General features: G+C 54.7%; 1 protein-coding gene across 1 annotated transcript in view; it reads left to right on the top strand.

Annotated features, from left to right (window-relative positions):
- Nucleotides 1-19,175, top strand: part of LOC128821200 (zinc finger protein 208-like) — a 1,118,338-nt gene that overhangs the window by 1,005 nt on the left and 1,098,158 nt on the right. The window lies entirely within an intron of this gene.

A 19,175-nucleotide genomic window follows, 5' to 3' on the forward strand; every position in this document is an offset into this window, starting at 1 on the left:
CTTTGCCTTTTGTGCTTTCCATGGGAGGCGGGAGGGCAGCGAGTAGCAGGGCGGTTTTAGCAGGAGCAGGAAATTGGGGAATCCCATTCCTAAACCCTGGCTGGTGGAGACTGAGCATCCCAGCTGGTGCCAGCCCTGGTGGCCATGGCAGCAGCCTTGGCAGCGGGTCCCTGGCTGGGAGCTGTGGGAACCTCTTCACTCTGGTGCCCAGGGACAGGAGTGGAGGGAGCGGCTGCAACTGAGTCGGGGCAGGCTTAGGTTGGATCTCAGGAAAAGGTTTTTCCCCAGAGGCTGCTGGGACATTGACCAGGCTCCCCAGGGAAGGGTCACAGCTCCAGGGCTCTCTGCACTCCAGCAGTGTTTGGACACCACTGCCAGGCCCAGGCTGGCATTGTTGGGGTGTCCTGTGCAGGGCCAGCAGCTGGACTCGAGGATCCTGATGGAAAACCCGGATGGCTGGGACTAGGGGTCCCGGGTGTTTTCGGTGTTGAGGAAAGCAGGGACTGGGTGTTGGGAAAGGCAGGAATAGGGGTCCAGGGGGTCTGTGGGCGAAGGAAAAGGGGGCTCTGGGGGCTGAGAGAGGCGGGATGGCCGGGAAGGGGGTGCAGGGGTTGTTGGTGCCGGATAAGGGGGTGCAGGGTGGAACCCATGCCGGGAATGGGGGCGCGGGGGGATGACGGCGCCCAGGAATGGGGGTTCAGGGGCCCCTCGGTGCTCCGGAACGGGCGATCAAAGAGTCCCGGTGCCGGGGGTCCCTCTCACCTCTCGCCGCCCCCCCCGGAGCCCCAGGAGCGCCCCCAGCCCCAGCGCTGGAGCCATCGCTCTGCTCCGCTGCGGCCCCGCCCCCAGAGCCGCCTCCGGCCCCGCCATTGGCGCCGCTCTTTGCTGCCCGCCAATGGCAGCCCGAGGCTGCAATGACGTCACCGGGCACCGGGCAGATCCCGGCGGCGCAGGGCGGGAAAGGCCGAAGCAAAAGTGCCCGAGGGAGCGAGGGGGGAGGGGACGGGGGAATTCCAGAGAATTCCCCGGGATCCCCTCCTGGCATCCCCCGGCAGCTCCTCGGCCGCTCCCTGCGGGACCCCCGGGCCGGGCTGGGCTCAGCTGCCGGGCCCTGCGCTCCAAGCCTGCCTGGAACCCGCCGGCTTCGGCCCGAAGCGGGGCAAGCCCCGCCATCCGCGGATCCATTTTTTCCTGCGGCTGCGGCTCCCAGCCCCGGCGGAGCAGGAGCGGGCGCTGGGACTGCGATCCCTGACTGGCGATCCCCTTCTGTGCCTCTCGCTCTTCTCTCCCTTTCCTTGGGCCCATCACAGATCGCAGAGCGGCTGCAGAGCCCCGTGCCCAGGCCGGGTTTCCCAGCAAAGGGAGGCCTGGGGGTGAGGTGCCCCGGGCTGGCCGGGAATGGGGGTCCGGGGGTGGCCGGAGTCAGGGAAACGGGGGATCCAGGGGCTGCCAGAGGAGGAGAGCCGGCAAAGGGAGTGCAGGGGATGTCAGGGCAGGATAAGGGGGTACAGGGGGTCCTGGAAGTGGGGAAGGAGCTGCGGGGGGGTCCCGCAGGACCCCAGGAATGGGGATTCCAACGGGGTCCCAGGGGGGCTCCCCGAAGCCCCTCCCAGAGGGGAGCAGGAGCTGGGGCAGGACTCTGGGGAGAGAAAAGGGGGTGACCCCGGCATGGGGGGACATGGGGGAGTCAGACGCGCTCCCAGGGGGGACACGACCCCCGGACCCTCCTCCCCTTCTCCCGCAGGGGAAGCTGAGCCCCAGCCCAGCAGACGAAGCCCAACACGAAGCCCCCGAGCCCCGGCAGCATCTTGGGGGGCGTCCGGCTGCAGCTCCGGGGGCGGGAGGGGCAGGATCTGGGAAACGGCAGCGGCTGCCGGGAGGGACCGGCGTGGGCTGGGACAGGCTGGGATGGAGTGGGACACCGGGATACAGCGGGACACACCGCACCCAGGACTGGGAGCCACAGGGAGCAGGATCAGAGCACACTGGGACCCAGCAGGACCAGAACTGGGGCAACAGGGATCATAGTGGCACCAACCCGGATTGATTGGGAGTGGCTGAGAGTGACTGGGATCATACTGCTGGAAACTGGAACCTTACTGGGCTGAGTGGATGTGACTGGGAATGACTAGGAGTATGCTGAGGTCATCTGGGATGTACTGGGAGTGTCTGTAACTGTACTGGGAGTGACTGGGAACACACTGAGAGCAACTGGGAGTGACTGAGTCTACACTGGGGGCAACTGGGATTGATTGGGACCATGCTGGGGAAGACTGGGATCATAGTGGGCTCATACTGGGATCATACTTGGAGTGACTGGGTCTATGCTAGGGGCCACTGAGAGCAACTGGAATCATACTGGGAGTGACCAGGATGATACTGGGAACATAGTGAGTGTAACTGAAAGTGGCTGGGAGTGACCTGAGGGGAACTGGGGGAACTGGCTGAGCTGGGGCTCAGGGCTGTTCTCCCCCAGGGCTGCCCCAGGTCCTGCTGCCACCCCCAGCCCACAGAGCCGAGGGACAGGGGACAGGGACAGGGGACAGCCGAGGGACAGGGCACAGCCGAGGGACAGGGGCGTCTCAGTGCCGGCCGGGCAAAGGGGTAAAAGGACGTCTCAGTTCTCAGGAATGGGAGTGCAGGGGGGTCTCAGGGTCACAGAAATGGGGGGGCAGGGACGTGGAGAGGTAGAAGGGAGTTGTAGGGAGTTGTGGAAGAGGGGACAGTGGGAGCCACGCCGCTCCGGCGCCTCCTGAACTCGCAGCACCCTCCTGTCCCCGCCTGTCAGGGAGTAATGCAGAGCTAGAAGGTCCCCCCTGAGCCTCCTTTTTCCCAGGCTGAGGCCCTTTCCCAGCTCCCTCAGCCCCTCCTGGTGTTCCAGCCAGGGTAGAATACTAGTGCTACCCCAAGAGCAATGGATAGGCCTGCCAGGGGTGCCTTTATCACCACATTTGAAGCTTTCCTAAATACTTGGAGAAAAACTCTTCAGAAAGCACCAAAGTCAAGTCAGTAGCTCAAGTGAGGATCGCCTTTGAAAATCGCTGCGGCTCGGCCCGGCCCGGCCCCGCCCGGCCCCGACGATCGGGTGCCGTGGGTGCCTGGTAACCGCGAACGCGGCGGCGGCGGCGGCTGTGACGTGCGGGGCTGCTGTGCTGCGGAACAGCTCAGTGGCCACAGACCGCGCTCCTGGCTGCTTGTGCCAGCCTGGGCTCGTGCAGGCGGCTACACTCGCCATTCACAAGCGAATTGTTCGCAGAGCATTGGTCTCTGCAAAGGATTCCTCAAAACGCAGAGCATTGGTCTCTGCAAGGGATTCCTCAAAATGCAGAGCATTGGTCTCTGCACAGGATTCCTCAAAACGCAGAGCATTGGTCTCTGCAAAGGATTCCTCAAAACGCAGAGCATTGGTCTCTGCACAGGATTCCTGAACACGCAGAGCATTTGTCTCTGCAAAGGATTCCTGAACACGCAGAGCATTGGTCTCTTCAAAGGATTCCTGAACACGCAGAGCATTGGTCTCTGCAAAGGATTCCTCAAAACGCAGAGCATTTGTCTCTGCAAAGGAGTCCTGAACACGCAGAGCATTAGTCTCTGCACAGGAGTCCTGAGAGCTTGGTCTCTTCTAACTATTATTAATGTTCAGATTTTTAGCTCCTGGTTTCAGTAGGATCCATCTGTGAATTGCACAACATAGCCATATAGTTCAAGTAAAGCCCAACTAGAGGCCTGACAATACTAGCTACTTACACCAAACAAGCATTTAGCTACTTTCAAATGCTATAAAATTTTTAGCACCAGTATATGCCTTGAATCTGCCATGAATTGGGTTCTGGATTTTGAGAGTTCCATTGTTGCTCCTTCCAGTTTCGTTGAGGCTTTGTCGCTCATCTGGGATATCCTCCCTTCAAAATGGCTTCTGGATTCCCAAAAAAGACACCGACACCTCGTCCTTGGTCCAGGGAAATGCTGAAGTCTTTTACTGTAAGTAGCCACTGGGGCTGTGTTAAGGCTGGAAATTCCCCTCGCGTCCCTCCTCTCCCTGCCCCTGTTGTCCAGCAGCGCTGTGAAGCTGCAGACCCCCTCCCCACCTCTTTGTGCCCTGCTCCTGTTGGTGGGGGCTGTCCTGGTGCAGTAGGGAACGCCGTGTGTTGCCTCAGGCTCTTGCCGGGCTGTGCCACCGGAGCCAAGTTAAAGCAATGTGCAGCTGAAGCCCGGAGCGTGTGTTCTCTCCCTTTCCCTTTGCCACAGCAATTCCTTCTGTCAGGCTGGGCACTCACCTGTGCTGCTCTCACCAACCTGCCCTTGGGCACCTGGGCATGTTGGTGGGGGGAAGCTCAAGCTCTGCCCAAAGCCTTGAGAGACACGGCTGGTCCCAGCTAGAAGAGGTTCCAAGCCAGCTGTTCTCTCTCATCTCCTGTGTGGGCGCAGATCCAGCCCTGCAGGCAGCGCTGGAGTCAGGGCCACAAAGGTCCCTTGGGGTCTGGAGCTCCCTGGACTGAAGATGCCCCACTGCTGAGGCTCTGTCAAGGAGATCCCTCTGTTTTCTTGTCTGGAGGGGCCTGTGAGCCCAGACCGAGAAAACAAATGCTGATGAACAGAGAGAAGGAAAACTTGGACACATTTCTGTGCACCTCACTCTTGCTACAACGTTCCTTTCTTGCCTCTCTTGGACTCACACAGCAGGGACATCTCCTTGCTGGGAGTTCTGAGTGTTGTGCAGGGATGGGGTTAGGGGAGTTCTGAGAGCTCCTCCCCACTCTCTGAAAAGGTCACTGCCTCAATCCAATGAAACTGAAGAGGAAACAAATGCCCAAAGAGCAGGTGGGAGTTCACAGGACAAACACTCTCTGTCATTCAGGATAATTTGAGCAAGTCTGGCCCTATCTAGATGGTACAGATCTTGGAAGCAAAAATAATGACCTTTCTTAAGTGATCTTCTTTTTCATCTACTTTTGAAAAGGTCTTCTTGGTCCTTTTTCCTGGCTCCCCATTTTTCTCTTCTCTTGGCTTGCTGTTCTTATCTGGCTTCTTGATTCAAGGCATCAGAAGCAGTCCTGCACTGATTGCTTGATTGCTGATTTGTTGTATTGTGTTTTATTATGTTTGGTTATACTGTTGTTGTTGCCTATGTTCTAAGAATGGTTTGTCCCTGTTACTCCCCCATATCCCTTTGGTTCAACCCCTGTCACTCCTCCCTAAGCCTGCCCCTTGACTCAGCAGAACTGCTGAGTCATTCCTGAGTCCCCTCCCTGGTGCCCTGTCCATCACTCGGCAGCCCATTCCCACCACCCAGAAACTTCCATCAGGGGCGTCGAGTGATTGGATCAGGACCAGGGACCCCTCCCCTACTTTCCCCTAATAGGTTGTTAATCCCATCCATCTTCTCGAAAGCCACACCCCAGTTTCACCCCATTGGTTGTTCTCCCCTTCCACTCCCCCCTTTATAAGTTGTTTCAGAGTCCCTCTCGGGGCTCTCGTTGGTTGGCTTCTGTTGAGTTTTGATGGAGCTCCTGGAATTTCTAATAAAACCCCGACGTTCGCCCCCAAAAAGAGTCAGCCTCATCCTTCAGTGGGTTAGCCGTCCGGTCGCTCCTCTGGAGGCACTCCTGGAAAACCCTGCGAGGAACCGAAGGCAGTGCCTTCCACCGTCGCCGTGTCACCTCTGCCGGGTCACTCGAGCGGCTGCTGAGTGGACACGACGGCATGAAAGAGCTCGTGTAGGTCAGGCGCAACCTGCAGGCAGAGCTGTGAGCCCAGAGCAGTGACACTGCTGTGCCTCTGTCTTCATGCCTGTCACTCTGGTGGCTCTGTCACCTGGCAGCCGTTCCCTGCCAAAGGTGCTTTTGTGTGGAGGTTTGAACAGCGGTGCTGGGGCCCTGGCAAGTGCGATCTCAGTGCTGTGATCCAGAGGCTTGTTCATACAGAAGGGTTTAGGACATGGCATGGAAGGGAGGAAGCCTTGCAGGAAAACAGAGGCTCTTTCCAACAGCATGCTGCCACCTCTTAGCGCTGTTCTTCTCCTGACTCAGTTAGAGAGGCAAAGGTAGAGGGCAGTTCTGAGCCAACTGATGTTTCTATACCAGGCCAGAGGTGCAGGAGCTTTTTGGGTGCAGCTGTTTCCTCATCTTCTTTTTGCTGCTTAGAGTCAGTTTAACACTTTGTCCTATTCTCAAACAGTGGGAATACAGAAACCTAAAGAGGAATGTCCTGAGTTCCCTAGCTCCATGTTCCTTAGAAGGGACTTAGGAATTATTTAACATCATTAAAATTTAGAGTAAAAATTATGGTGGCCTAGGGCAGTTCTCTGGATGACCCAAGTGACACAAGAGCTTAATGCCACTGAGATAGGTTTTGCAAAGTGCACTGGTGCCTTTAAAATGCGACATATTAGTAGAAGTTAGTGTTCATTTTAGGGTGGAATAGGTAAACTGATGCCCTTGAAGGGTTATAGGAAACGGTTTTTCTTCTGCCATGGGGATGGCACTAAATGTCCTGTGCTGAGCTAGTTTCTTCTCCTGCAGGATTATTCCCACCAGCTCGTCTGCATGACTGAAAGCGAAAGGATAGTTGTGCCAATTCGGGCCATTGGTGGCCGAGCTATCCTGAACTTCCCTGAGCAGCTGGACTTCTCGGCCTGTCCGGTCAAGTACAGCACCCAGAAGACTCTGCTGGTTCGCAATGTTGGTAACCGGGCAGCTCATTACCAGCTGAGCACCCAGAGGTGAGGATCTGTCCTTGCGCAAAACACCTTTGGGTGATAACAGGGCTGGGAAAGAGCAACAAAAGGAAGCAGAGCGTTGCAGCTGCTGCCCTCTCTTTGTGTTGCAGTCCTTTCTCCGTGGTTCCGACCACGGGAACTCTGGGCGCTGGCGACAGCATGCGGGTGACAGTGGGATTTCACCCGCTGACGACCGGTGACCATTCCGGGTGGCTGTGCTGCAACACCGGTGAGTGCTGGGCCCTGCACGGGGCACAGGACACTTCTCCACCATCGCTCCCTGTTGTCCCATCCCCCTCCATTCCCTCCAGAGGTCCCTCCCCTGTTCCAGCTTTACCCCAAAGAAAACAGAGTTTTCTGTTGTGTTAGCAACTGTTGTGTTGATAACTGTTCTCTGTTGTTTGATCAACTGTTCTGTTGTGTTTATCAAGCCCCTTGGTGTTTAGGGGCTTGATAAAGTGGATCCCCTCTACCAGGGCTAAGATTTTTGCACTCCTGTTTTGCTGGGAGTTGCTGAGTGGAGGAAGGAGGAACCCTGATTCTGCACGACCGTGTGGCTGTGCCTGGGTGAAGTTTTGTTTTATTCCTGGGCAGTGCTGTATGCGAGGTGTGAGGTTTCCATCAGACTCTCTCCAGTGCAATGTGTTTCTTGCACACCTCTGTCCGGTATGCTGCTTCTCCATTGGCTTGTCGCAGACCCTTTTTCTATGTTGCCCTTCCACATATATTTAGTTTCTGTCTAATAACGTTTCCAGGCCCTCGAGTTCCTGTTTGGTGACAAATCAAGACAAATTTTTCCTCGTCCCCATTTCCCAGGCTGTTCAAGCTGTTGCAAACCTCTCACATCTATCTCGCATTTGATTTCTAGACTGAGGAAGCCCCTTCAGTGTTCATGTAGAAGCTGTTCTGTACTTATTAATCTTTCCTTTGTCCCTTTTTTATTGAATTTGCTGTGCTCCAGCTTGGGTTTTGAGATCAGAACAATATAAAATATTTCACGACTAATGCAGCTGTGGGTTTGGACAGGGAGATGATGATGATTTTCACGGTGTTCATTTTGTAGTGGTTTGTCATATTGCAGAGCCAGGCTGGTTGTGTTTCCTCACCTGTGTCCCCTCCTGCTGTGGGCTGTCACTCTACTTGTTCCTCTGGGCCTCCTTTTGCTGCCCACATGCCCCCAGGTGTATTTGCTGGTCAGCAACAAGGGATCCAAGGGATCAGGAGAGACAGGAGTCTCGTGGGATGCCCAGGGCAGACCCTGGGCAAGCCAGGACTGAACTGGGCTCCTCAGCGTCACCTGAAGGACTTTGATGCAGAAATCCTGGTGATCTGAGTGGGTCACCGGAGCACATTGACAAATCTCACTGTACGTACTGTCAGCTTGGGGTCAAATCTGCACAAACACTCTCAGAAATCAGGTGTTTAAGGAGGTGCCCAGGACATCCTCACGCTGTACCCCCAGAGCTGTAGGGATGTGATAAATGTACTGATCCATGGAACTGCTCATTCAGCTAAAAGCTGTGACACTTTCTTCTGTGACCTGCAGTTTGCTCTGGTCCTTGTGCTTCCATCAGCAACTGAGCTGAGCAAAGACTCCCCTTTGCTTTGTTCCAGGTGAAGAAACTATCCACACAGAGCTCCACGGAGAAGCTGGAGCTGTCCGTGTTGGGTTGAGCACAAATTTCATGGAGGTTGAGACGACTTTCATCACCATGTCCAACCACGCTACCATGTTCATTAAAAACAGGAGTAACGTCACGGCTCACTTCCAGTGGAAGGCTTTTCCTACTGAGGAAGAGGAGAATAAAGAGAAGAGGAGGTTGGTCTGACAGATCCATTTCAGTGAGATACACGGCCCACGGCTAAAACTGACGTGTGGCCTCAGGGGGGTGTTGGTGCTTTTGAGTGCTTTAGGCCAAGGAAACCATGCCTGGCTCTCAGGTGTGTGTCCCTGCTGGCTTCAGGAGCTCAGCACTTAGCATTCCAGTTCCACTTCTACTCCAACCAAGGATGGCATTTTGGCAAGGAAAGGTTGGTTGCAATGACTGGATTTCCTCAAGTTCTCATTGGGCTTTTGCCTCTCTGATCTTCTTCCTCCATGGCCTGGCAACATCCTTCAACAGCTCACCCTCTTTCCAAAGGTGATACACCCTCTTTTTTTCCCTTAGTTCCTTCAGAAGCTCCTTGCCCATCCAGGCTGCTTGTCTTCCCTGTCAGCTCGCCTTTCAGCACACAGGGACAGTCTGTTCCTGTGCCTTCAAGACTTCTTTCTTGAAGTATGTCCATCCTTCCTGGACCCCTTTGTCTTTAAGGGCTGTTTCCCAGGGTTCTTGCCAAATCAGTCTCTTGAACAGGCCGAATCTGCCCTCCAGAAGTCCAGAGTGGAAGTTTTGTTGATGCCCCTCCTTGTTTCACCGAATATTGAGAACTCTGTTCTTTCACGGTCACTGTAGCCCAGACAGTGGTGAACAGATGAAGTTCATTTAGTCATTAGGGAACTTCCTGGTGATATCCCTGCTGTACCTGGACCCCAGGGAGGCAGCAGACTGCCCTGTGGAATGGATCCAGTCGATCTACAGGGCCCTCAGCTCCCCTTAGAAGGGAGTCACCTACTAGCACTACCCTTCTTTTCCTCTTAATGCTTGAGGCTGTGACCTGTGTGACAGAGCAAGTGCAGCTGGGAGACTCTCCAGGCAGAATTTTTTCTGTAGTGTCATCTGGCAGAGCCTCTGGAGCCAAGCCTCATACCTATTCTGTCAGGGCACCTGGGTAGGTGGTGGGGGTCAGGACGGAATTTTATGACCTCCCCAGCAGAGACCCATTTCCATTCCCCACTGTCTCCTAGGTCTCCTCCTTCTGCCTGATGCCAAGAAGGGCAGGGCTCCTCTGGCTCCTGCTGAGCTTCTCTCAGGGTTGGACGGCTGTAACTCCACCAGTTTATTTCTGTGTCGCTCTCCCTAATGCTCCTCAGCCTTTCCACTTCTTCCTTAAGCTCTGCCACCGGGCAGAGCAGATCATTCAGCTGCCCACACCACACGCAGGTGTCTTTTGCACTTCCTCTGGTATTAACACCAGGCTCAGACCCTCCCTGCAGCCAGGGCCCTGGACAGCTGCGTCCTTCCTGGGGGGTTCTGTTTGACTTAGTGCACTCCTGCTGGCAGCAGCAGCAGCAGCAATGGCTTTTCATCATTTGTAAACCATAGCTGGGGAAAATAAAAAAAAGCAGAAAGAAGAAAGAAGAAATCCCTGTCCCTGCCCCTTTCCCTGCCCCTGTCTGTCGCAGCCGCCCGCCCATCGATGGCTGGGCGCTCCCCGCCCTCCCCCATCGCACTCCCTGCCGCCGCCTGCAGACTTTTCCCCCCCGGCCCAGTCTCTCCTCAGCCAGTTCGCACAGCGGCAGCGGCGGGAGGGTCGGCAGCGGGCCGACACCCAGGCAGCCGGGGCCTTCGGCCGGCAGGGCGAGAGCCCGCTGCAGAGGCAGGGCGGGCAGGCTTAGCGCCCTCCCTTTCCCAAGGAGCTTGCTCCTCGGCTCTCGCCGAGCCTTCTGCTTTGCCGGCCTTCCTTCCTTGCTGCTCAGGGCCGGCCCCGGCCGAGCCTGCGGCGGGACGGCAGCGGGGGGAGCGGCTGAAGGGAGGGAGCCACATTCCACACTCCATTTCCCAGCTGTTGGTGCCCTTGGTGCCTCCGAGTTCTGCTTGCCCAGCCCCAGGGACGCTCTCCTGCCCCTGCACGCTCAGCCAGGCTGAGATGGTCACTGATGGTTTCTCTGTCAGCCTCTCCCAGCCCAGCCCAGCTCCCTGCAAGCTCTGCCAGCTGCCCTGAGCTCTGTGCAGCACCAAGGGCCTCTCCCCAGCACAGCCCAGCCGCCTCTGGCCCCACAGCTCTGCTCAGGCCAGGCTGCTCTGGCCACTGGCCCCACGGCCTCAGCCCCTGGCAAGGGCACAGCAGCAGCTGCAGCTCAGCCAGGACTCAGCCCCAGCCATGGGGGAAGGGGCTTGCCCAAGGCACAAGGAGGCTCCCTGGCTGCCCTGCTCCCCTCTGGCTCAGGTGCTGAGAGCTCTGCAGCCCCTGCTGCCATCCCATCTGCCCAGGCCAGCACAAGAGGCCCGGCCTTGGGGCCCTCCAGAGCTGCTCCTGCTCCAGGCCCAGGGCCCATCCCAGAGCTGGGGCACCTCCTAGTGCAGTCTGAACAGATATGAAAATCAAGAGCCTTCATGGCTGACAATCAAAAACACTTTGTCCCTACCCCCACCCACCATTTCCCTCAGCCATGTCCTGGCACTCAGAGCAGCTGAGGAATGGAGTCACATCCAGGGGTGTCCCCAGAGCTCAGGACTGGGGCCTGGTCATTTAAATCTCTTTATTGCTGATCTGGACAAGGGCATAGAGGGCAGCCTCAGTCAGTTCCCAGGTGTTTTTAAGGGAATCAACACTTAAAAGGAAAGAGGTCCAGGAAGGATGAAGACATTTCAAGAAAGCAATCTGATGGGGGAAGGAGCAGCCTGTCCCAGCGTGCCAAAAGATGAGCTAGTGAGGAAAATTACTGTCCAGGCTGCCCATGCAGCTTTTTTGGGAACACAGGGGAAAAAAGGACCAGCAACTCAGGAAGTGTTTATGGACTTTGTTTAAGGCTATAAGGAAAGAAAATTAGAGAGGTGAAACCTCAATTAAAACTAAACCTAGTGGCTTCTGTAAAAAAAAAATATTTTTATAAAAAATATTTTATAACTTTTTTTAATTAAAAAGTTAGCAAAACCAGGGAGAAGGAGAATCTCTATTCTTTATTGGATGCAGTGGAGAATATAACTAAAGATAAAGGGGTCACAAGCTCAGTTCCTACAGAGAGAACTAAAGATCAAGTAACTAAAGAGAAGGAAAAGGCTGAGCTACTTGACACCTTGTTTGTCTCAGTTTTCAACAAGAAGACAGGTTGTCCTCAGGACAAGTGTTCTCCTGAGCTGGTAAATGGGGACAGGGAGCAGAACAGCCCCTGTAATCCAGGAGGGAGCAGTTGGGACCTGCTGAGCCACTCAGATGCTCACAGGTGTATGGGATTGGATGGGATCCATGCTAGGGGGATGAGGGAGCTGGTGGATGAGCTCCCCAAGCTGCTGTCCATCATTTATCATCAGTCCTGGCTCAGCAGGGAGGTCCCAGGTAACTGGAGGTGCCAATGTGAGCCCATCCCCAAGAAGGGCTGGAAGGAGGAGCTGGGGAGCTCCAGGCCTGTCAGCCTGACCTCGGTGCCCGGCAAGGTTATGGAAGAGATCACCTTGAGTGCCATCACAGGGCACCTGCAGGATGGCCGAGGGATCAGAGCCTGCCAGCGTGGATTTGAAGATCTACACTGATGATCTGGATGAGGAGACTGAGTCCACCATCATCAAATTTGCAGATGACACCAAAGTGGATGCGAGTGTGGATCTGCTGGAGGGTAGGAGGGCTCTGCACAGGGACCTGGACAGGCTGGATCCAGGGGCCAAATCCAACAAGGTGAGGCTGAACAAGTCCAAGTGCCGGGTCCTGCACTTTGGCCACAACAACTCCTGCAGCACTACAGGCTGGGGACAAAGGGGCTGGACAACTGCCAGGCAGAAAGGGACCTGGGGGACTGATGGACAGCAGGCTGGGCATGAGCCAGCAGTGTGCCCAGGTGGCCAAGAAGGCCAATGGCTCCTGGGCTGGATCAGGAATGCTGTGGCCAGCAGGAGCAGGGCAGTGATTCTTGCCCTGCACTCAGCACTGGTTGGGCAGCACCTTGAGTGATGTGTCCAGTTCTGGGCCCCCCAAATTAGGAAGGACATGGAGGGGCTGGAGAGTGTCCAGAGAAGGGCAGCAGGGCTGCTGAGGGGTCTGGAACACAAGTCCTGTGAGGAGAAGCTTGGCCGCCACAAGCCAGTTATCCCTGTGGTAACTTTTCTGACACCTCCTGCTTAAAACCCAAAAAGCCAGAAGGATCGTGAGGCCCCGCTTTCACGGTCTGTATTCGTACTGAAAATCAAGATCAAGCGAGCTTTTGCCCTTCTGCTCCGCGGGAGGTTTCCGTCCTCCCTGAGCTCGCCTTAGGACACCTGCGTTACGCTTTGACAGGTGTACCGCCCCAGTCAAACTCCACACCTGCCGCTGTCCCCGGAGCGGGTCGCGGCCGGTGCGCGCCGGCCGCTTGGCGCCAGAAGTGAGAGCCCCCCTCGGGGCTCGCCCCCCCGCCTCACCGGATACGTGAAAAAACGATCAGAGTAGTGGTATTTCACCGACGGCCGGGACGCCGGCGGGCGGGTCGCCCCACCGCGCTGAGCGTGCGCCCGGCCTCCCACTTATTCTACACCTCTCATGTCTCTCCACAGCGCCAGACTAGAGTCAAGCTCAACAGGGTCTTCTTTCCCCGCTGATTCCGCCAAGCTCGTTCCCTTGGCTGTGGTTTCACTGGATAGTAGGTGATAGAAATGGGCCAGGAGACCAGCTCCTTTTAAAGGCCCTTATTGAGTGATCAGCTCTGGGTGGGAGTCTGAGGGGTCGCACACACCGCTGCTGCTCCCTTTGGCGACGCAGAGGAGGAGGTGATCAGTTTTGCTTTGCAGCAGAACTGGGACTCCAGTCCTCGTGGGCGTGCCTAGGAAGACGCCTCCCGGCTCATTGACTAGGGTCCTCATCTCAGTCTGATTACCTTTAGATGGTGGTGATCTCCAAAACCTGGTTGATGGTACAGGGGGACTCTTCCCCACTGAGTCTTGTCACTTAATTTTCTAAATCTCCATGTCGGCTCGTTGTTTCCAGGGCCTCTTGTGGAGTCTTCTTCTGCCTAGCTTCATTTGCATATTACCGGAGCTATTTCCGGCCGCCATTTTGGGAGCAGCGGAGGCAATACCCGAGAGACTCAATAAGGGTACCAAGAAAGGGATTCAACAGTGGAGGAAGTAACAAGGGGTACAACTGGAGTATTAACACAAGGGGGTACAACAATTCAGCAGTGGGGGAAGTAACGGGGGGGGGTATTACAACAAGGGTACAACTGGAGTGAATATGGTGTACAATAAAGGTGTCTAACAATTATCAGCTTATTTCAACTATCTTAACTTTACCGAATTTATTCATGACAGTAGGTAGGGACACTGGGAATCTCGTTCATCTATTCATGTGCGTCACTAATTAGATGACGAGGTATTTGGCTGTTTTTCAAACACATATATAGAATATATGTTCCTTTTCCAGGTTAAGTAAAGGTGGCCCGTCCACCGTGGACAAGTCCGGTGAAGTGGTCCAATTTGGTTGTTAATTGACACGTTATGAAATAATAGGTTCTGTCCCTACTCACTATCAGCTACCTAACAGGCTTGTGGCTGCCCTACGTCCCTAGCTGTGGTCTAATTTATTAAAAAAAATATAAGACAGTACAAAAAAAAGAGCACTATATAACAATACAAAATTAACATAATAAAAACCAACAAACGGCAGAAAAAGGAAACAACAGTACACCTACTCTGGGTTATGCAGTTTTCTGGCCCTACTGGGGAACATATGTACAATGTCCACAGATGACAGGAGCGCTCTTGTGGAAAAAGTCTCTGCAATTGTCACTTGCCTCGATTTAGAGAGGCCAAGAGTATTCAAAAGTTCAAAGTTCCCTTGGTGGCATTTCCCCCGCGCTCCTAGGGGAAAGCCCATAAAGACAACTCCCAGCTGATGGGAACAAACTTTCTGACTGACTGCAGAGGCCAGGACAAAGCTGAGTGGTTTCCCTGCCATGCCCCAGCCCTTCCTGGCCTCAGGGGCTGATGGCATTTGTGCTCCCTCAGGTTCATGTCCCCACACCAACAGCATGGCTGTGCTCCCACCAGCTCTGTGCAATGCAAACAGGGGCTCCTGAGCCAGTGCTGCTGTGTCTGTGCCTGCAAGGATGTGGCACCTCTGTGAGCTGGGGAAGAGGCCAGGGCTGCAGAGGGGGGATAATGTTGGCAGCTCCATGAGGACACTCTGGGACACTGCCATGGGCTGTCCAGCACAGTGGGGAAGGACCAGCCCCTGCTCTGCTGTTCCTTCCCCTCTCCCCCAGGGCCCTGGCTGAGCACCAGCCGTGCTGTTTGCCCCCAGCCTGCCCACGGCCAGCCTGGGGCTGCTGACGGGGGTTTTTCTCTGTTGAGCATTGGCCTGGCCATGTTCTTGAGAGAGCCTGGGCAAAGGAGCCTGGAGTCCCCAGACCCTGGCCTGAGGCGTCAGCGCTGCCCCAGCAGTGCCCATGGCCTGTCTCTGCTGCAGCCCTGGCACTGCCACCCCCAGGACTGTGCCCGGCCCCGAGAGCACTCAGGCCCTGCAGCAACACCAGGGCCACCAGGGCAGCCGGGCAGTGGCACAGGAGCAGCACTGGCACCACCAAGTGCTGCTGCTGCTGGGCACAGCTGCTGTGCCAGCACTGATCTGCCCCCAGCTCTGCACACAGACATTGCTGCTGCAGCTCTAGAGAAGGCAACAAAAGGGGCATCTCTGCAAAAAACTTTGCTGGGAGATCCTTGAGTTCCTTTAAAGCCACCGAGAGTGCAGCCCCTCATTGACACAGTCTGTGGCTACAGGGATGGTGAAGAGAAACAAAATGAGAAATGCCACAAGGAATGGCTTTCCTTTGTGGACTAGATGAAAAAAAAATAAAACAAAGGAAAAAAAAAAACAAGACATAACCAACAAGAAGCATCAAAGATTACTTTTATTCCAAGTGATTTAGAGTTTATTACAATTGATTTGCCAGCACTTGAATGATCCTGAAATCATCCAGTCATCAGTGTCCACACTGCAGCCTTGAGCTGCTGGTTCCTCAGGCTGTAGATGAGGGGGTTCAGGGCCGGAGGCACCACCAAATACAGAACTGACAGTGCCAGTTCCATGGATGGGGAGGAGATGGAGAGGGGCTTCAGGCAGACAAATGTGCCAGTGGTGACAAACAAGGAGAGCATGGCCAGGGGACGGAGGCAGGTGGAAAAGGCTTTGTGCTGTCCCTGCTCAGAGGGGATCCTCAGCACGGCGCTGAGGATCTGCACATAGGAGAAAACAATGAACACAAATCATATGAGTCCTAAACGGGCACTAACTGCAATGAACCCAAGTTCCCTGAGATAGGATGTGGAGCACGTGAGCTTGAGGATCTGAGGGATTTCACAGAAGAAGTGGCCTAGGGCATTGTCCTGACACAGGGGCAGGGAAAATGTATTGGCTGGGTGCAGCAGTGAAAAGAGAAAGCCACTGGCCCAGGCAACTGCTGCACATGATGGTAGGAAGGGAGAACTCTGCTGAAATGAAAAAGACAAAAAAAAAATAGTTGGACTGCACATCCTGTATAGGAGCTGGTCCTGGTGTCCCAGAGGGAATTGTGCATGGCTTTGGGGACAGTGGTGCAGATGGAGCCCAGGTGGCTGAGGGCCAGGTTGAGCAGGAAGAAGAACATGGGCGTGTGCAGGTGGTGGCCGCAGGCTACAGCGCTGATTTTGAGGCCGTTGCCCAGGAGGGCAGCCAGGGAGATGGCCAGGGAGAGGCAGAAGTGCAGGCGCTGCAGCTGCCGCGTGTCTGCCAGTGCCAGCAGGAGGAAGTGGCTGATGGAGCTGCTGTTGGACATTGGCTGTGGCTGGGCATTGGGTTCTGCCCTGTGGAAAAAGACAGTGATGAGTTAGAGGAGATAGCTGTAACCAAAATGAAAGCCATTTTTCCACCTCATGACTCAGCAGGAGTTTCTCCAATAAAGAAACAAAGCTTTTGCTGAAGCTCCCACTCTGCCCATGACAGGAACTCCTGTGCCAGTCTGGGACATCCCGGCTCTTTGGCAGCCTGGGGACTCCTGGGATGTCACCGTGGAGCCCCCGTGAGTGCCTGTGACAGATCGGTGCCTTTGCAGCCCAAGGTCCCCTGGGATGTCACCATGGAATGGCTGTGACTGCCTCTGACCACACGGCTCTTTACCATCTCCAGAAGGCCCTGGGAGGTCTCCATGGAGCCCCTGTCTCTGCCTGTGACATTCCAGCTCTTGAACAGCCTGGAGACTCTTGGGAAGTCCCCATGGAACCCCTCTGCGGGCCTGTGGCAACTCGGTTCCTTCCTAGGCAAACATCACCAGCCCCCCTGTTGCTATGGTCAGTTTCCATGGCAACCTTCACCAGCCCCCTGTTCCTATGGTGGGGTGGTTTTGCATGGGAGGCGCTTATGGAAGAAATGCAAAGAGAAGCTGCTAGCAGTTTCCTCCATGTCTGACACAAAAAGCAATCAGTAATTAGCTTTGAGAATTGACAATCTGTTAAAGCGCTGAGAAAGCTGATAAGCCTCTGTGAACATGCATGTAAAAAAGGAAAAATCCTGGGAGATCCCTCTTTCTTTTCCAGCCGGATGGCCTGGCAAAAGAGTCAGAAAATTCAGATATTGAGATGAGAACAAGATTTGAAATACCAAACCTTAATTACTGAGGATCTCGAAAGCAATAATACAGCCAAGTTGAAAGCAATCCCCCCTTCTGATTAAACAATGCCCTTTACTTACAGATAGATCCAAAGGTCAAATGGAATGTTCTGTCTCACCCCCCAATGTATGGTTCATCCCTCACCTGTAACCCTCCCCTGAAGTATCAGGTATCTCTAACCCCATTGGCCCAAGTCCTGTCCCAGCCCACCTTGAAGCCCCCTGATAAGGTGTGGCCGAGGGACCGGACGCTCTCTTGGACCTTCCTCTTGGGACGCTCACCCTCTCTCTCTCTCTCTCCCCGCTCTCCCTGGGCCTGCCACGAGTTGCAGCTAGCAACTCCAAGCAGGGCCCTTCACCCCTTCGAATAAACCAAATGTTCTAAAGACCTGGCTTCAGAGATCCTTCATCACCACCCATCCAAACCGTCCTGGAGCCCAGCTGTCCCCGCAGTCCCCAAATCTGGGGGGCCAATCTGCCCACACTGGGAGCCTCCATGAATGTCCAGCTCGTTCTCCTGGGGCTGTCAGCACGGGGTCCATTGCCATCCGGTTCCATCCCCCTGACTGGCACTGATCTCCAAGGAAGCCTGGACCAAAGTTCAGCCAAAGCCTCAGCCAAAGTTCCCCAGTTAGGACACTGCGAAGTCTTGCACAATTCCTTTTCAAGATGATGTCAGCACATCCATGACATCATAGCACTTGTCCATCTAGTCAAGAATCCCCCACGGGGACACTCTGCTCTCTCATCCATGGAGCACAAAGCAGCAACATTCCAGAGGAAAATCTCTGCCCATGGGCACTGCAGCTCCTTGGGCAAGTTCCAGATCAAACAGTCAAGGCAGTGGCCTGAAATGTTTTCCCAGCTGGGTCACCAGAGATCCCGGATGCATCCACAGTGTCCCTGTGGAAAGAGAGAAGCAGGAGCCTTTCACTAATTTCACTTATGTCAAACAGGAATCGCAGCCATGGACATCTCTTGGGAACCACTTCTCCACTTCTTTTTTCCTTCTTGGAACCTATGACAAATATCTGGATACACCTGGGAAAAAAAACCTAGGGACACTGGGATTCTCTGTGATTCAGGCAAGGCTCCCACAGGCTTCAGCACCCAAACCTTTGACCCCCACTGTGGTTCTCCTGAAAAATATGAGTGTCAATTCCCAAACAGGGACATAGGAAGGTTTTATGGCCGGGCAAAAGTTAGAGGAGTGGCATGTGGTGAACAGTTGAAAAAGCAGAAGTTTCCAAGTCCTTGAACTTCAGAGGCTACAGGGAGAAAGCTTGAAGTTTTTATGGTCCATTAATCTCTGTCTTCTCTCTGTTCATTTGGCACATTCCAAGTCCAGAGCAGATTATGGGAAGGAGACCTGCAGGAAGAGTTGAAGGCTCATTGCCAGGGAGAGGAAGAAAAGGGGAAGGAGGGAAAAGAATTCCAATTGCTTTTTTAGCACTAGAACAACAAAAAGCTCTTCACCCATTGTCAACATCGCAAGGGTGAGGCACGTTCCTCGTTTCTTACGCTAAAGTGCAGTAATATGGAAATTGTGCCTGGATTAGAATACGACCACAGGCCAATAACTGACCCACTTTGGTTCCCAAATCAGAAATCATGAAACTTCTCCCCAGATGTGTTTCCCTTGCAATAAAGAAGGCAGTTTGATAACTTTTGTCCCAAGTTTCTTCTGAGTTCATGACTTCAGACGAACTGGAACCATCCCGGCAGCACAAAAGCAGCCACAATGAGCAGGATCAACCACCCAGGTCATCCTTCAATGCACTCGATCCACACCTTCCACAGCCCAGCAGCAATTCCTGCCTCTGCCCCCCGCGCTGGGTCAGCCTGAAGGGATCGCTCTGTTGTGCGGGGCCGGCTCCTGCAGCGCTCGGAGCCGCTCTGTGTCCCACAGCTCCACAGCTGCGGGGCCTGTGCCACCTCTATTCCATGGCTGTAGTTCCTGTTCCACCACTGTTCCACCTTTTCCATGCTCACTCCACTGCTGCTCAAAAGCTGTGTTGTGCTGTTTCAG

Source organism: Vidua macroura, chromosome 36, assembly GCF_024509145.1.
Source record: "Vidua macroura isolate BioBank_ID:100142 chromosome 36, ASM2450914v1, whole genome shotgun sequence".
NCBI classification, from domain to species: Eukaryota; Metazoa; Chordata; class Aves; order Passeriformes; family Viduidae; genus Vidua; species Vidua macroura.